Genomic DNA, 17,125 nt, shown 5'->3' on the forward strand with positions numbered 1-17,125 from the left:
CCACCACTGAGTGCAGGAGGCTTCTAACAATGACTGCATCCGCCAAAGCTTATTATTTGTTGTGGCTTTCAGGCTACTTCATTTCCAACGAAATTGTTGTAGTCGCCCAATATGAGAAGAAACGAAGCTGGTGATTTTTGTACGGGTCACTAACTGTAAGGCTTTCCTCGCTGCGAAAATTATGTACCTCCTGCAGGCTCTATATGTAAACGTAAGCTTTGCATTGAAAAAGACTGACTCACCGTCCTGAGCCTGCGAAAGTGGAAGTCCAACGACGCTGCTGCAAATAATAATAATAATATCTGGGGTTTTACGTGCCAAAACCACCTTCTGATTATGAGGCACGCCGTAGTGGGGGACTCCGGAAATTTTGACCACCTGGGGTTCTTTAACGTGCACCTAAATCTAAGTACACGGGTGTTTTCGCATTTCGCCCCCATCGAAATGCGGCCGCCGTGGCCGGGATTCGATCCCGCGACCTCGTGCTCAGCAGCCTAACACCATAGCCACTGAGCAACCACGGCGGGTCTGCTGCAAAACCAGCACTGGAAATTGCTGCTGGGCGTGTGCTATGCTTTATTAAGGGTTCGGATGCTTGTTTTGAGCTTGTTCTTTGTTGAAACGTGCACTGTTATGTACGTTGTAGGCGTAATTCCAATGAATATATGCACTGTTCAATTCACTTTGCTGAGTGCTTGTAGCCTCTGCATTACGAGGGGGATGAGCCATTGAATTTGTGATTGCTTAGACAGGGTATGAGCCATTACTGATGATAATTTTTGTTGACAGACCGAAATGAAAAATACTGACCAGCGAGATGTTAACAGCTTAGCTGTAAAATTTCACCGCACATTTACGACGTTTATCTGATGCTGTACCTGGGAAGGAACATCAAGACCAAATCAGTTTCGTCGAGCTGCTTCTTCTTCTTCTTCTTCTTCTTCTTCTTCTTCTTCTTCTTCTTCTTCTTCTTCTTCTTCTTCTTCTTCTTCGTCTTCTTCTTCTTCTTCTTCTTCTCTTTTCTTCTTCTTCTTCTTATTATTATTAAGTTAAAATGCCGTTACTTTCTTCAAATAATCAATTAGCAACTATCTTTAAATAACTTAAGCCAAACTTTGTTTTTGGTAAATAATCTCGAGGAGAAAGTTCCAGTAAACAGCCTGTTTCCGGTTCTTTTCAGCAACCTCCCACAGTAGTGACTGATGCTTTAACAGGCACTTTGTAAGCGCCTTCCAAAGAGCTGTCTCTCTATCCACTAACACTCGTCGTTAGGGCAGTCCGTATCTGCATCAGTTTTTCTGCCGAGAATTTCGAGCGGTGATTTGGAAGGAATTCTTTTCAGTTTCAGCGCTAACAAGACCCCTGGATATGATGGAATATTATTACACACCTTCAGAAGAAATTTCAATGCGCTGTCAGATATATCATCTTGCATAGAGTGAATGGTTTTTTAGAAGGCGACGAAATTTCGTAGTGCCTAAAAACTGCAGTTGTTTTCCGACTACACAAATCAGGGAAAAAGATAATATTGAAAACTATCAGCCAGTTTAGATATTGTCGGCGATTGCTCTGGTTTCTGGAAAAATTTCTTTTTCACACCATGTCTTCTTAAGAAATTTTCTATCCTGACTGATGGACAGTGTGGCTTTATTTCAGGGCGCGGTACTGTGGCAGTGTTTGAGGAATTTTCAGATGAACTGTCCTCGGCATTCAATCAGAAACTTTTCATGTCTGCACTGTTCTTAGATGTAGCGAAAGCGTTTGAAATCCTGAATCATCAAATCTTGTTAAGTATACTGCAATTTTGGGGATTTCATGGGCATTTTTACAGAATTCTCGAAAATTACTTGAACAGATTTAAAGTGGTTGCTATCGATGATAAGGGCGTATTTAGTTCTAAGCTGTCGCTGAAAGTTGGAGTTCTTCAGAGGTACATTCTATCGCCATTGTTGTTAAACATCTTCGTCAATGATTTCCCTTTGGCAATTTCCAAATGTTCCCTGTCACAGAATGCTCGTTGACGACACTGTGTGAATGGCAAAACATCTTTCTTACAAAATGTCCACTGAAATGCTGCAAAACGACGTGTGCAATGCAATACTTGGAATTGTTGTCAATGTGCCTCCGCCCTCCCCCCCCCCCCCCCCAAAAAAAAAGCCACTTGTTTGTTTTCGCTTTCCACTCAAAACTACTGTTGTTAACATCACTCTCTGCTTACATGAGTCGGACTGTGTTTCTTATAAGTGTGCACCTATTCTATACGTGGATTGCATGAAATATCTCGGAACATATTTCTGTAGTAACGTATCGTGGCAGCATCTCTTATCACTTATTTCTTCTAAACTGAGGTTACCCGGTTGGCTGTTGTTTAATATCAAATTTTTGCACCCTATTCTGCAAAAAAAGGTTATTGCCCATCTACTGGGTTACAGTGCGTTGAGATACGACATTACAGACTTCGGCTTCTGTTCAGATTGTTGGAGGTGCAGGGTAGACAGGATTAAAAATAATATTCTTAAAAATGTTGCCTACAATTCTCCAATAGTAACAGCTGCCAATATCTTCCGTGAACTTTGTCTACCGAATTTTCAATCATTACTTATCGAAACAGTTGTCGTCAAGCATTTTAAGTATTCCCCATTCAAACAAAAAGGTGCCGCCACAAGAGAACTTACAAAACACGTCCGTTATGTAGCTCCTCGTTCTGCCGCAATCGCTGTCGCGATAGCGTTAGCCATCTCGACGAGACAGCACTGGGTGTGTGTCATATTCCTGACGGACTCTCAGACAGCATGCAAAACTTTTTCCAGGGTCAAAACTTCCAGGGCCGCACATCGCCTTCTGAGTGGAGCGCACCAGCTCCCGCCACACGTACAAATCGTGCAGATTCCGGGGCATGAGTCCTTTACGTGGCAATCAGCAGGCACACGCCTACGCCCGAGCGCATGCACACCGGGAGCCGCGGGAGGGTCACGCCGAGCAGTTCCACACCGAGCTGCTATCGTTAACCTATCTATACGCCCATCCTACAAAGCTATCGCATTTCACGAAAAACACTACCACCACCTCGTCAAAATGAAAAATTCATGAAAGCAAAAATTAAGGCACCTAAGAAAAAATGTGCTAAATGTCTTCCTAACGTTTTGAAAAGCGCGCCACAGAAGTTCTGGAAATAACCTTAAAGACCACGAAAGCCCCGCTGCTTCCAGTTGAATGCTAAGCTAGTTTGTATGTTGACATAAAGAAAAAAGCACCTGTATTCGTCTTCCTTTCCGTTGTGCCGTCCCGTTGCGCTGTATTTCAAAATGATAATAGAAACTCCGTAAATTCATTTACTGGTTAATTTCAGTGGGCATTCAACATCGGTCATGGAAAACTTCCGCACGTGGTACCAAGTGACCAAAAGCCTATCCAGCCGCTCGCAATCACATAACCAGGCCCTGTTAACCGCTTTGTTAAATATTCACTCTCTTCTTTCATACATCTTCTCGTGCAACAAGGTCGCGAAACACTTGGCGCGCAGATCATCTCCGCCTCCGCAAATAAAGCTAAACAGACCGCACCCTGAGGCACTTGCAGACGGGGACACATCCCAATCCCCTATTAATAAGCAAAATATTTCCCCAAGCCTTGGCTTCATACACTTGCTCGCGATGCGGTAGCGCAGCAGAGCATGTGCTCTGGCGGTGCTCCGCGTTACGCAGCGACAATGAAAACACCGAACAGCCTTGGGACGCTGCTATCCGTAGCACCGAACTAGGAAAACAGACATGGGCAGTCCATCGGGCCCGAAGTGCGGCCGAGAGGTTAGGCCTTTCTATCCCGACGTGGGAGCGGCTAGCTTCGGGCTAGGAAACAAGGGCGACCTGAAGGACCTGAATGAAGTTTTTCATACCATAGCATACCATGCTAAGAAAGTTATTTGACTCGATATCATACCTAATACATTTCTTAAGAGAGATGCTGAGTGGAATGCAGAATATGTATTGCATATTTTAATAAATCATTAATGACGTGCTCACTTCCTACCGAGAGGAAAACTGGTAAAATCATCCCCGTTCATAAATCTTGCAGCACATTACAGGTATCTAATTGCAGGCCAATTTCCCCAACCTCAAATTTCCCTAACCTGGAATTTCCCTGACCTCGAACACGCGATGGTTAAACACATAAACACATACGCCGAACAGGAATCTGTTCTTTCATCCTACCAACACGGCTTCCGTCGTGGTCTCTCAACAGTCACACAGTTACTAGAACTAACACACGACGTGTCACAGTCTAGATAATAGAAACCAAACTTTATTTTATTGGACTACTCCAAGGCTTTTGATCGCGTACCCCGCAAAGAACTAATTACGAAGCTTCGGTGCTCACCAGGAGAAGCCCTATTGTTAAATGAATAGAAAACTATCCGACTGACCGCTCGAAGCTTGTGCATATTCATAACGAAGAATCTGCTTTAGCACTTGTTACATAGGCAGTGCCCCAGGGCAGTGTATTTGGCCGTGTTTTATTCCTAATATACATAAACAATTTGCCTTCCAGATTATATGTTAACATCCGTCTATTTGCTGACGATTGTATTTTGTACCCTGAAATTAATTCCGTTGATAATCACTATGTACTAAACAATGCCCTAGAGTCCGTCTTCTCTTGGTGTCAGGAGTGGCAGATGACTCTAAATTCTAAAATAATCTGTAACGCTTGCCTTAACTAGAAGAAAACAAATATGTGATTTTACTTGCATTCTTAACTCCACACATCTCACTCGTGTATTTGAGCTTAAATATTTAGGTGTCACTTTAACGCATGATCTTCGATGGGAAAGCAATGCTAACAATATAACTTCAAGTGCACTAAAGCAGCTTTCCTTCTGGGAAGACACCTTCGTCTTGCGCTTCCAGATACAAAGCTGCGGGCCTACAATATGCTTGGTAGACTAGTGCTAGAATGCGCCAATATTGTTTGGTTCCCGTACACAAACGAACTTATTGCAAGAATGGAGCGGGCACAGGGGAAGGCAATAAGGTTCATTCTTAATAAATATAAGCTAACGGATTATCCGACTGAATCGCTGACGAAAACTGGGTTGTTAACACTGCAAAGTTGGGTAAAACTAGCAAGACTAAAGTTTTTCTTTCAATTAATTCGTGGTGACAAACATTGACACGTCTAGGCTAATTTCATGCAATCGTTCTAGATAAACACGCTTCATGCACCTCAAAACACTTGTTGAATACACTTAATGAATAAACTCTTAATGAATACACTTAGTGAATAAATTCAAATTGCCTCGAATATTAACATTTCCCTGAAAACATAAGAGAATGGAACCAACTTAGTCATCATGTTACTAACGCTTCATCTTTAATAATGTTCTTAACTATGGTGGAAATGGATGTACAGGCTGAGCAGTTTCTGTAAACTAAGATCTAAAGGAGCGAGAGCAACCAACACCCAGTAGTTACGCTATGAAAATAAATAAAGTCAGAAAAGAACAATAAATTCAGCGACTGAACGGTGGCTCGATCTGTCATTGTTAAGGCGAATGGTGCTCACACCTATTCCCGCAGCGTTCGACGGGAACGGAACTATTGCAGCGGGAAGGGAACTAAAAATAAGCGTTTGTGTGCTGTGATTTAGGCGCTCGTCAACGAGCTCGGGGAACAGACATAAGCCGGCGTCCCTAACAGCCCATTTTCGCGACGCAGATGCTCGTCAATCAAAGCGTCAGTCAGTCTAATGCGCTTCTTCCTCGACCATAGCAGCTGAGACCGTCCCTCCAAGTTTCTCCGAAACTTTCGCCGCGACTGTCCCTCGTCTGTTCTGAGTCTGGCAAAGGGATCTTGTTGCTCTAGCAAAGGTACGTCAAGATAGACAGCCGGCTTAGCGGGTATAGCAAAGGCAATGGCAAAGTATTCAAGCCGAATCCCCTCCCCAGCGTAGGGAGAAGTTCATTCAGCGTGGCGGCATCATTTCTGCTTGAGGTGCCAGTTTTTTTTCTTAATGAAAGTAGCGTTTCATAGGAACATCCTTTCACACTGTCCGTTTAGATAGCCTCGATGCGCACAAACACAACAGCAGTGTAGGAAAACTTAGGTAAGACGAAACTGCATCTAACCGAGCGCAGGGGAAGGCAAAGTCCAAGAGTGTACTATTTGGATGCAAAATAACCACATAGATCCCAAGGATTCTCTCTATGTCAGGCTGAAACGTGATGGAGTGTGTTTGTAACTATACTCGGACCCTTATTCGCCGAGATAGCTTAGGATCATGTGCTTCAGTTTTTCTATTGTCTTATTCTTTTTTACTATCATTATTTTCGGAATGTGGCCCTTCTTTAAATGATTTTTGGTACTTCTTTTTTCTAACCATCATCATCTAACACCAGGAGGAAGAGCAAGCTTTCAGCAAGAAGCTTGAGTGTCTCTATTTGCTATCAGTTTTCATCAGCTTCTTCTGTTCTACGGCCTCAGCAACTTCGCCCTCAGTTAGCCAAGTTATCAATCAAGAAATCAATAGTGACATGACAGAGTTGACTTTATTCAGACTGAGATTGTACGCTTTGCCCACAACACTCACGCATGTCGGCAGGTGCTCATCTATCCTCTTGAAAAGGTCCCCAAAAACTGTCCTGAGACGGTCACCGATTAAGATGAACCAGCCCTAGTTTAACCTAACCTAACCTTAGCATAACACTTTTGGCTAAGCATTCCTCGCGAAAGCAAGTGGTGCTGCGCATTGGAGTTCCTACTCATAAAAAAGCTCGCACGTTCAACACAATGCGGGAATCTAACTGACGGGAAATATGTTTCAGAAAGCGAAATAGTAGCAGCATCGGTAACACGTACGCAGCTTCTTTCTATATAGCTACACGACCACGCTCGACCACAACATGCTGATCGATCACAATGTGCTGCTTGCGCGGTTTGATTGAGCGGCGGCCGTAGCTCTTGGCTGTTTGCTCTACGAGGAAGGAGGTGATGTATGATGCTTGTCGAGGGAAGAAAGTTTTGGAGGAGTTCTTGGCAGAAAGTACGACACATGTGTAAACGCATTCACTGCTTCATACTCCTTGTTTTACAGCGGCGCATATGCATCGTAGGAGATTGATCGAGAACTGACGCATATATTATGGCACACATCCAGTTGCGTATAAGCAGTGCCGATGTTGTCAGTTCTGGCACAAACCCAGTGACCCAAGGTGTCTATTACCACAAGTACAGCGAATCATCTACTCGTCAAGACAGCGGCCAGCACATGCACAGTGGACCAAGCAGCTTATTATAGCCCCAACTATGTCCGGCGAGGAGACGACGATAAAAACCAAACCCAGGGGAAGGAGAGAAAGTAATTAACCTTCGTTTTAATAAATGCGCAACCATGCCATCACCTAGTAGTTCTCCCTCCTTGCACCATTTTTAAGAGACGAAGGTGTTCAATAGAAACATGAAAAGGAAAGTAGAGAAGTGAAGCTCATGCACAGAAAAAGAGAGAAACAAGGACGCAGATACACGCACTTATACACACTTATACGCCCTTATATATCCCTTTTCCCAGCGTAGTTTAGCAAACATCATGTTTGTCTTCTGGTTATTGTCCCTGCCTTGCACATCTAATTGTTACCTCCCTCTTTCTCTAAGGGGCTAACGAATTAAAGCCCACGAAAACTCAAGTAGTTTGCACGCGTCATTTATGACTGAATTCTACAAGCAGAGTCATTGCGAATCTCCGTGACGGCCACAGGGCCGCACATCCGGCCATAATAAGTGAAAATGACCGCACTGGCACGGCTCACGAGCAGGAACATTGTTAAGTCGTAGTTAGTGATGAAATCTGTCATTCGATGCCATTTACTCCTGCTGGTGTTTGGAAAAGGCTGTTACAACTCCGTCAGCGATCGTCATTATGCGCCAAATACAACCTCATTCGTTACCGCAGTACATCGCTCATAAATGCATAGGAACAACTGGTGCACTGCTGCATTAGGCGTCGCGTTCCACCAAATATAAATAAGCATCGTAGCTAAAGCATGAGAGACATTCTTCGGTGAAGCGCCATCGTAAATATTTCCTTCCTCCCTCAGCGGTCGCAACGTGTGATGAATCAGCTTGTCGTCAGCCCGGCCACGATGACCCCGATTGCTCCTCATTAGCTGCGAACATTATGCAAGAATGTGGCGCCCTCTAAGATATGTCTTCCTGTCCTTTGCTCACGGCGCGTGCGCCACTGGACAGGCAGTGTAAACGTACACAAAGGCGACGTATCAGGCACCGAGAATCGCACACGGTCCGCCACGACACTTGTAGGTCACGCAACCTCTCAACGCTTCTACAAATAGGGCTGAAGCGATGCGTAAAATTAGAACGTAAGGAGATAGAAGGCCCCTTCTCGTACTTGGCTTCGCAGAACCAGCGAAGCCAGGAATGCAATAACCTTGCTCAGCCATCGATTCCGCGATAGTAATCCCTCTGATATGAAGGTTCCATATGCCCGGGCTCACTGGGGCTCTATATTGGAATGCCGATTTCACACGCTCCAAATAAAGTAATGCCGTCGTGTTCCTTAAGACTATTCTCCGCCTATTTAATTCACTTTGGCATTCATGAGCCCAATTTACAACAATTCAAGTACAACTTAAGCCCTAAAACGAATATTTAAAATGGTGCATAAATGAATCTTAATAACTATTGAAGAATTGTACTTCATCAAGCGAATTACAATCGCACTTTAAGAGGCAGCTTTAGCTCGGGCTCAACTCCAACGCGGCCTATTCAAATACATGTAAAACACAGAAACGCTTTTCTGAGATAAACCCTGGAGCGATATTACTGAAATTTGCGGCATTTGAGAGAGAAAGGTAAACTACAGTGACTGTTGGCAACGGAATTTCGACTTAGGGCCTGAATTTCGTTAAATTGTTTTTTAAGAATTCAAGAGTTCGAAAAAAAATATGAGCACGAAGTTTATGAATTATTAGTTCTGTATCACGAAGAAATATCGTGGTTCTGTAAACGGCATCCTTGAGATATTTCAAAGCGGAATAATTTTATATGTCAATTTATATCTGACATCAATGTGTTACGTTGTGTACAAGGGTCCTGCAAAAGATGTAGTTCTATATTACAAATTTTTCTCAGATTTATGTGAAACATATTAATTTGTCCGCTTTAGAGGTATTATCAGATGCAATTCGCAGAATTGTGATATCATTTTTCATTGCTGAGTTGCAGAGTTTTAAACTTGATAGTCTCGTTTTCTGAATATACGCGATTTTTGCCATTTTTTAATCAGAAATTGACAACCTACATTAAAAATTCGAAAGAAACATTAACTATATTTTAAGTTTTCCTTTCAAATGCAACAAACCTCGTCAAATTTGGTGCACTGGTTGCTGAGAAAAACTAATTATTCCTTTCTATGTATTTGGATAGGAGCACCCCAACTTAAGCTCCCTCTTAATAAACGCCTTGGTCTGATTTGTATAGAGTGCACGAGTCTATTTTTAAGCTGTGGTTCTATTTATGTGGGACGCCCGGTAAACTTAGAGCACATTCGGGAAACTCAGGTGGTCAAAGTTGTCCCCTGGTTCTCCCATGAGGCGTTCATCGTAGCCCACGTGCAGAATTATAAATCACCTATCTAGCGCTGTATTATGCGGCAGTCCAGCATCGCGCTGACGTCATTTTACAATATAAAACACCTAATGCACAGCACTAGAAAAGCCAATCTGACCATAAGGCCGAAAAAAAAGTCAGGACAATTTACCGTTCATTTGAGTGCGCCTAGCAGCTCCGAAGAAAGTTACTGCCATAGTCGAGCTCATTATTTTCAGTAAGCGAGTCTCGTATTACACAAAATTTGTCTTCGTTCAGCATTCAAATTCCTTCCCTGAGCCAGCTGAAGCGACAAAAATTTTAACTTTACAAATTCGAAAGTAGAGCTACATCCATGCAACCCACCCGACCACCATCTGTAGGCCTATCATTCACGTCACAGAGCCCTGCTGGACTCCATTTAGCATAACTTCATATGTACGAATAGCATGCGCTTCGAACATTTGATTCGGAAGAGCAGACTGTTGAATTAAAATAAATTCCGGCACATATAATCTCAGGATGACTGTCTACGCTAATGCGATTGCCATTGAAGCAATGTAGGAATGTACCGTATTGACACTGCCAAAATACGTCATAGGAGCTGTGTATTGCGTCGGGATCCTTTGTTGCGCTTTTCTATGGACACACTGCTTCATCTAGCGGCGCCGCCTTAAAGTTTCGGCGTGGCGCATGCTTTTTATATATATTCAAACAAGATTCACCTAATAGATGTGACATGTGTTCATTATGCTCAGCACAGGAAATATTTTAAAGGATTCTTCTTTTACCACGTACGAATATCTAGCGACCCAAGTTAGCATGAAAGAAGTTGACTGAAAAGCGACACATACCCAGCGTTACGTTCCCAAGTTGCTCTCATGGTTGGTTTCCGACCCGGTTTACTGAGCACAGCAGCGCTATGCTCTACTGAACGGACCTTACGGACCGCAAACTGGGTGGATTTGCCAACTAATGCTCATCGCATTAAAAAAGAATCTCCGCTATTGGCATTGCGACCCCATAGAAAAGATGAAAGGGAACTTCAATTATTCTAATAGGACAAATGGGAGCTCTGGCAAAAGTGACACGAAAAGATTTCAGCTCCTTTTGCACATTTTCACAGTTTGAATTGATTTGGTCAAGAAACAGGGCACAGCAGGCGTTCCGGGCCAATATACATGCAGGACGAATATTCCTCAAATTTCTTTCCCCGTGACTTAACCTCTATGCGAAGCGATGCACAAAACTGCCCTGCTAAGCGTAGTTATTGACATGAGGCTGCAAAACCTGAATCCGAGCATGTCCATTTTTTCATGCAGATAAAGTTGCACCCAGGTCATTTCTTAAAAGTATTAAAACACGATAGCTCCCTCATCGCATGTTTCCTCGTCGCTAAAGTGATTGGTGTACTTGCGTCATGTGCCTGCTCTGGAAGCCGACACATTTATCACCTTCAGACGCATCGGTCGTTTTTCGCATGTCACTTATTGTCTTTTGCACATGTCAGGAGCTTTTCATTTATTCCTCTAAGTACGTATGCGACCTGCAGCCCAGATGGACAGCCACGGGTGTATGGATCTTTCTCTACACAAGATAACATCTTTTTGTTAAATTTTGGAACGCGAGCGTGAACATCGCACCTGCGATCCAGTTGCTTACTAAATGTGCCGTAAGGATAAATAAAAGGCGCTCAAATTTCCTATGAGTCGAATTATCTACTTCGAACACGCCAGTACCATGAAACATTGTGTAACTCGTGTCATTGGCCAGTAAAGCGCTCGTACTCTCAAACACCCTGCTTTTTTCTTTAGTTTCTTTCTCAAGGATGTGAACATGATAAGGCCTCCTAAAAACTCAGAAGACACTTGACACCTCCACCACCTTATCAGTTCCTAACAACGTCCTGAAGCACTATACAGGAAAAAAAAGAAGTCAATCACTCAAGCATTCTAACGTGATTTCAATACGATAACTATAGGACTTGTCTAAGCTTTAATCACCTTGAAATAAAACTCCACCTTAATCCACCAGACTTTAATTTCTAACAGCCTTAATTCAACATATTCCACCTTAATCCACCTTGCGCTAATTTGTATCAACGTTAATCCACCTTATTTCCATTTTGGGAGTGAGCCACGGCGTCCCTCCGACGCCGTGGTTGCGTCCGCGCTATAAAAATCGGCTTTAACTCAGTCAGGTCAAGTTGCCTAACCAGCTTTCAATTACGTTGTCAGCCACATTCTCGCCTCTCTTTGGGGTGCAATCCAGAGTGCAACACGTTCATTCTCATCATAAAAAAATCAGTTTCTGCTCTTCAATTCTGAACCACAGCGAATGAGCGAATCGCGAGAAGTTTGAGTCGTTTAACGCGATTGTGCCGCAAACCCGGGGTGAAGCCCCGCAGTAGCCTCAAAGTCGGCTCTTTTCTTCACAGTCGACGTTCCCGTCCGATTTCTAAGTAATCTCTTGGATGCCACACCATGTTGCGCGCCGGCGGCTTGTTAGCTAATTAACCCCCGTCTCTTCTCCGTTGTTAATGAGAAAGCTAGCCGATCTTTGTCTTTATTCCACTCTATCAAGAACACTTGGTTTTGCGAGGGGATCTGGTCTGCGTCATTAGTTCAGCAAAGAGGCCAAAGTTTGATTCGCGTCTTTTGAAGCCTGCTGAGGTAATCGACCCCATAGGTTATTTCTTGCAACAATGCCAAAAGCGATAACTGAAGAACTCTTGGGCAGCAGTTAGACTGCCGTTACATTCCCCTTCGTTACGCGTTCTACGCTTGATTATCAGTGGCGCTCAAGTACACCTGAAGAATAGCTAGTACTCATGTTCATACGCCAGTTATGTTGAAACATCGAGAATCACTGTAATTTCGATGTGCGAAATTCGTAGGCGGGGCCTCCCTTTGATAAAATCAGTTGCACATGGTAGCAGGGCTTAGTTTTATCACAGAACAGGGCCAATATGGTATCGTGAAACAGGTTCTTCATGGGGTACAAACTGCCACCGAATAAGGTCACATAGGTGTACATCATTCGTACATGTTTTCCTTACATATTTTGCGTTTAACGCAAACACTGCGTTTAGCTCTGGGTATGATCAGGCCTACTGCAATTTGTCACTATGTATTTGTCTCTGGCGCATAACCCTTTTTCGTTGTGTCAAAAACGTGCAACAATGTGGTGCATGCGCATATCTATAGGTCCACATTAAAGTGCCTTCCACGATTCGCTACGCTTGCGCGAATATAGTTTGATTATCAGGGACTTCGTAAACGGGTGGACGTCTGGTAGGCTGAGTCCCGCACCACGGCATTGAACCGGAACGGAACAGAAAATTAAAACCCAGAACAAAGACGTTATTTCACGTCGAACAAAAGTAATTCTGTGATTTTACGTGCCAAAATCACGACGTGATTATGAGGCACGACGAAGTTAGGAGCTCCGGAAATTCGGGCCACGTGGGGCTCTTTAACGTGCACCTAAAGCTATCATCACACCTTGCTGTATTTTTAGTAAGTCAATCCTTATCAATCAATGCAGCTTCTAAACAGATTCTCGAAGGTCCAAAACCAGGCGCGGTACTTTCAATATTTTGTCGTTATCGTCGGCATGACATCCCGTTCATTATAATCATCGCGGAGCTACTACATCAACAGCATGACGTAACGCCTTATAGCGACACCTACTGTTCAGCTGCTGAGTGCCCCTACCATGCTTTAGGAATACAAATTCAAGAGCCTGTGGATGGAAACATCCCGTGGGATTGAAGCTGTATAAAAAGGGTAAAGTGCCCTAGACAGGCTGGCTGACGTTTGGATAGGTGGAACTATTTTTGCAAGAGGCGGCCTTGTTATCTTTAGAGTGTTAGCTTTAATGACTCTGTCTGAGGCAGTTTACGCCTGTTTATGCAACTTCCATTACCGCTGTTCATTAATTTTGTTCGAAGAAAAGAAAGACACCGGAAGTGTAAACCGAGGATGTTTCTACCTAACCCGAAGAACATCGGTACTAAAGCTCAACTCGGCGCTAACCACCGTGGTAGGGGAGTGGATAACGCGTCTCGTCGGGGAGCGGGTTTGGAAGGCAGCGGTGGCCAAATTGCGAATGTGGGGAAAAAGCAGAAAGGGTCGCGCACCATGCAGTTGCCGCACATTATAGGACCCCAGGTGGCCGAAATTGTTTTGAAGACCTCATAACGGCGTGCCTTCTAATCATATCATGGTAATGGCAGGCAAAACACCGCAATAAAATGTTAATTTTTAAACACTTGGCACTGAAAAAAGAAAGCGATAAAAAGAAAATGGAGAAAGCATTACTTTTTTTGGAAGATTTAGCATTCCCAAAATGTTACACCAAGGAAGCAGTACCAATTATGCGCATTAATAGTACTCGATTAGGTAATAAACGCACAGTATAGCCGTCTGCGTTCATCTCCTAGACAAATCAGTACATGATAACTGCAGGTGTTCGACTAGCTCCTACCTTAAAGCTAACCTGCAACTGCTTTACCTTTCTGCTCACTCTATAACCTAGAGTTTTTTCGCGCGCACTATTGACTATCCGTTGACGTGGCGACATCCCTACTCTTCCATTATTTAAAATTTTCACCGCAGTTGATTGAAATGCACCTGCGTATCATTATAATTTGCTGCTACAAACATTGGAGGGCTACAAACATTGGGAGACTATGGAAGGGGTAACCGACCCTTCCATAGTCCTTACAGTGTTGCAGTACGTTTAAGTTATAAGCTCGGCTTTAAATAAAGATTTCATGCGCAAATTAGTCTTCTCTAGCCAAAGACAAGTGGAGCACTAGAATTCATCGCCTCGACTGTTATTTACGTCTAATGAACTTTTAAACACGATGAAAACTGATGTCGCACCAGTACGTGAGAACACTGCCACCAAAGCTGCAAAAAACGTAAATTGCATTGTCGGTACGTATTGTCGGCGTATCCTTCACAATGGTTTCTCCTGAAAGCCATTATTCAGTCTCTTTATTACTGCAGTAAGTTATTTCTCATCATCGTAAACTGCGAAAGATCACCCCCGTATATCATCATATAGCTGTAAATATAAGAAAGAAGTCAAGCTTTAGGAAAAAACACTGAAAAAGAAGAACAGTTACTCTTCATGCAACAAAATAGAAGCCAAATCAAAAACCCTTGATGAAAGATTGAAAATGAAAGATTGTTAAGCATACAAAGAAGCCGCAACTGTGATGGTAACAATCGCAAACTAACAAAATTTGTCAAGTAATGACTTATTTTGCGCTTTCTCGCCGACTCGTATTAATTATGGCCCAGTTATTGCTCAGGAGATGAGCGTCTCTAGGTGATTCTTCGTGGTATACTGCCGGAAACGTCTGCTGCTTGGCGACCTGGGATAGAAGGTGATTTACGTCTGTTCTGCGCAGGAAAAAAAAAACGACAAAAGCAAAAGAAAATAGGAGGACCAGTAAGCGTGCAACCGGCAATCAGTGAGGCGCACAGCCAGTAATCGAACGAAATGAGTGGTGGCTGCCTCCAGCGCCCAAACTGGACCAGCCACCGTGCCTGACACGGGAAGAACAGTCGAGCATGACACAAGAGAAGAAGAAACGCCACGGATACACTTCTGTGCAATGGGGCGTTAATGTTGCTGACACTAGGGAAAGAGAATTTGGCCGATTAAGTGTAGCAGGAAAGACCCGCTATACCGGGGTCTGCGCAGCATTGGCAAGGCATTAGCTTAATAGAACCTCGTTACATGATTACGCTCATCCAGAGCCGCGCTCTTACACGCTGCGTGGCTCATCAGAGACTAAAGGATTGACGTCCTAGTCATCGTCATCGTTTGACGACCCACTGAGCTGTTGTAAAGCGGGACTGTGCACGTTCCAGCGGCCATCATCATTTTCCGCGCCGCGTAACCTTCCCTACAGGCTTATGAGAGGGCCCGCAGAATATGTGAACGCCGGAAGAACGGTGCTAACAAGACCTGACGAGTGTCTAGCTACTCCACTGTAGATGCAACGTTCCGTGCGTCTTATGGCCGGCAGAGCCTGTAACGCCACTAGGCGGATAGAGAGCGTTGCCCGATAGGGAGACATGTAATTTTCACCTGACCGGTGGTAGTGCACGAGGCTGGCATTTAAGCGGGCGTCAGTCCTCCGCGATTTCCGCCGGGGTGAAGAGCTCGCTGTCTGTATCGTAGTTAATGACCCGAACCTGACATTATTTCATAAGCGATTGGCTTGTAATTGACAAGCATGCATAATTTATGGCGGCCCGCCGAAGCAAACTATTTGTTCGCGTCGCTTGTGTAAAGCGTATATGCACTCGGGTTTTCTTGTTTTAGGCAATCTCCTCGTCTGTTTTCGCTTCCGCTCTGGCTATTTGCTGGGTGTAATCAGTAAACCGTGCATAGACCAGGAGAGTTGCGTTTCAGTTTATTAGTGCGAAAGGGATCCTTCTGTCATGCATATAAGCAGATTAGCCGGCAATCCAAATGTAGGGTAGCAAACTGGACTCATCCTGGTTAACCTCCCTGCATTTCGTTCCTTTTCTCTCTCTCTAATGAGACTGATGAAACTGCCCGATCGCTCATCTTCTATACAACGTTTATTTAATCTTTTCCTTCCAATAATAAATTGCCGTGCCCGCTTTTTACAACGTTCGTAACTCAACACAACTTGTTCTTTAATAATAATATTTGGGGTTTTACGTGCCAAAACCACTTTCTGATTATGAGGCACGCCGTAGTGGAGGACTCCGGAAATTTTGACCACCTGGGGTTCTTTAACGTGCACCTAAATCTAAGCACACGGGTGTTTTCGCATTTCGCCCCCATCGAAATGCGGCCGCCGTGACCGGGATTCGATCCCGCGACCTCGTGCTCAGCAGCCCAACACCATAGCCATTCAGCAACCACGGCGGGTAAAACTTGTTCTTTGGCTGGGTGGTTTATTAGGTTTAAGGAAAGATCAAGTACAAAGAAAAGATGTCAATGAAAACATAGGTCTCCATTCCTGTCTTTGTGATGTGTTATATTATTGCTTAGGTTTTTAACCACCGTCCATAACAATATATCTTAAGAAGCCGACAAACACTGACACCAAGGACAAAATAGGAGAAATTACTTATGCTTTATAAATGAAATGAAGAAACGATAAATCAATGGAAATGAAAGTGGATGAAAAAACAACTTGCCGCAGCTGGGTGACGATCCCACAACCTTCGCATGTCGCGTGCGATGCTCTACCAATTGAGCTACCGCGGCGTTGTTTCGCCATCCACTTTCTTGTGTATTTATGTTTTTTAGAAGAACCTTTGGAGTGTTAGCCACCACCCTCAGATCTTGGCGGAGGATGTGGAACATTCTGTCTGCCAGAGGCCTCACGCGAACGTGACGCTACGTGGCTCATCGGTTAAAAATCAGGCCCCTCGGTTCTTCTCGTTTATTGATATGTGTGTGGTTTGTCCGTACTGATTTACTCAGTGATACTTAAATGCGTTTCTTTGTGCTTCAGTTTTCTTATT

The sequence above is a fragment of the Dermacentor albipictus genome, chromosome 3 (assembly GCF_038994185.2).
Source record: "Dermacentor albipictus isolate Rhodes 1998 colony chromosome 3, USDA_Dalb.pri_finalv2, whole genome shotgun sequence".
Lineage (NCBI taxonomy): Eukaryota > Metazoa > Arthropoda > Arachnida > Ixodida > Ixodidae > Dermacentor > Dermacentor albipictus.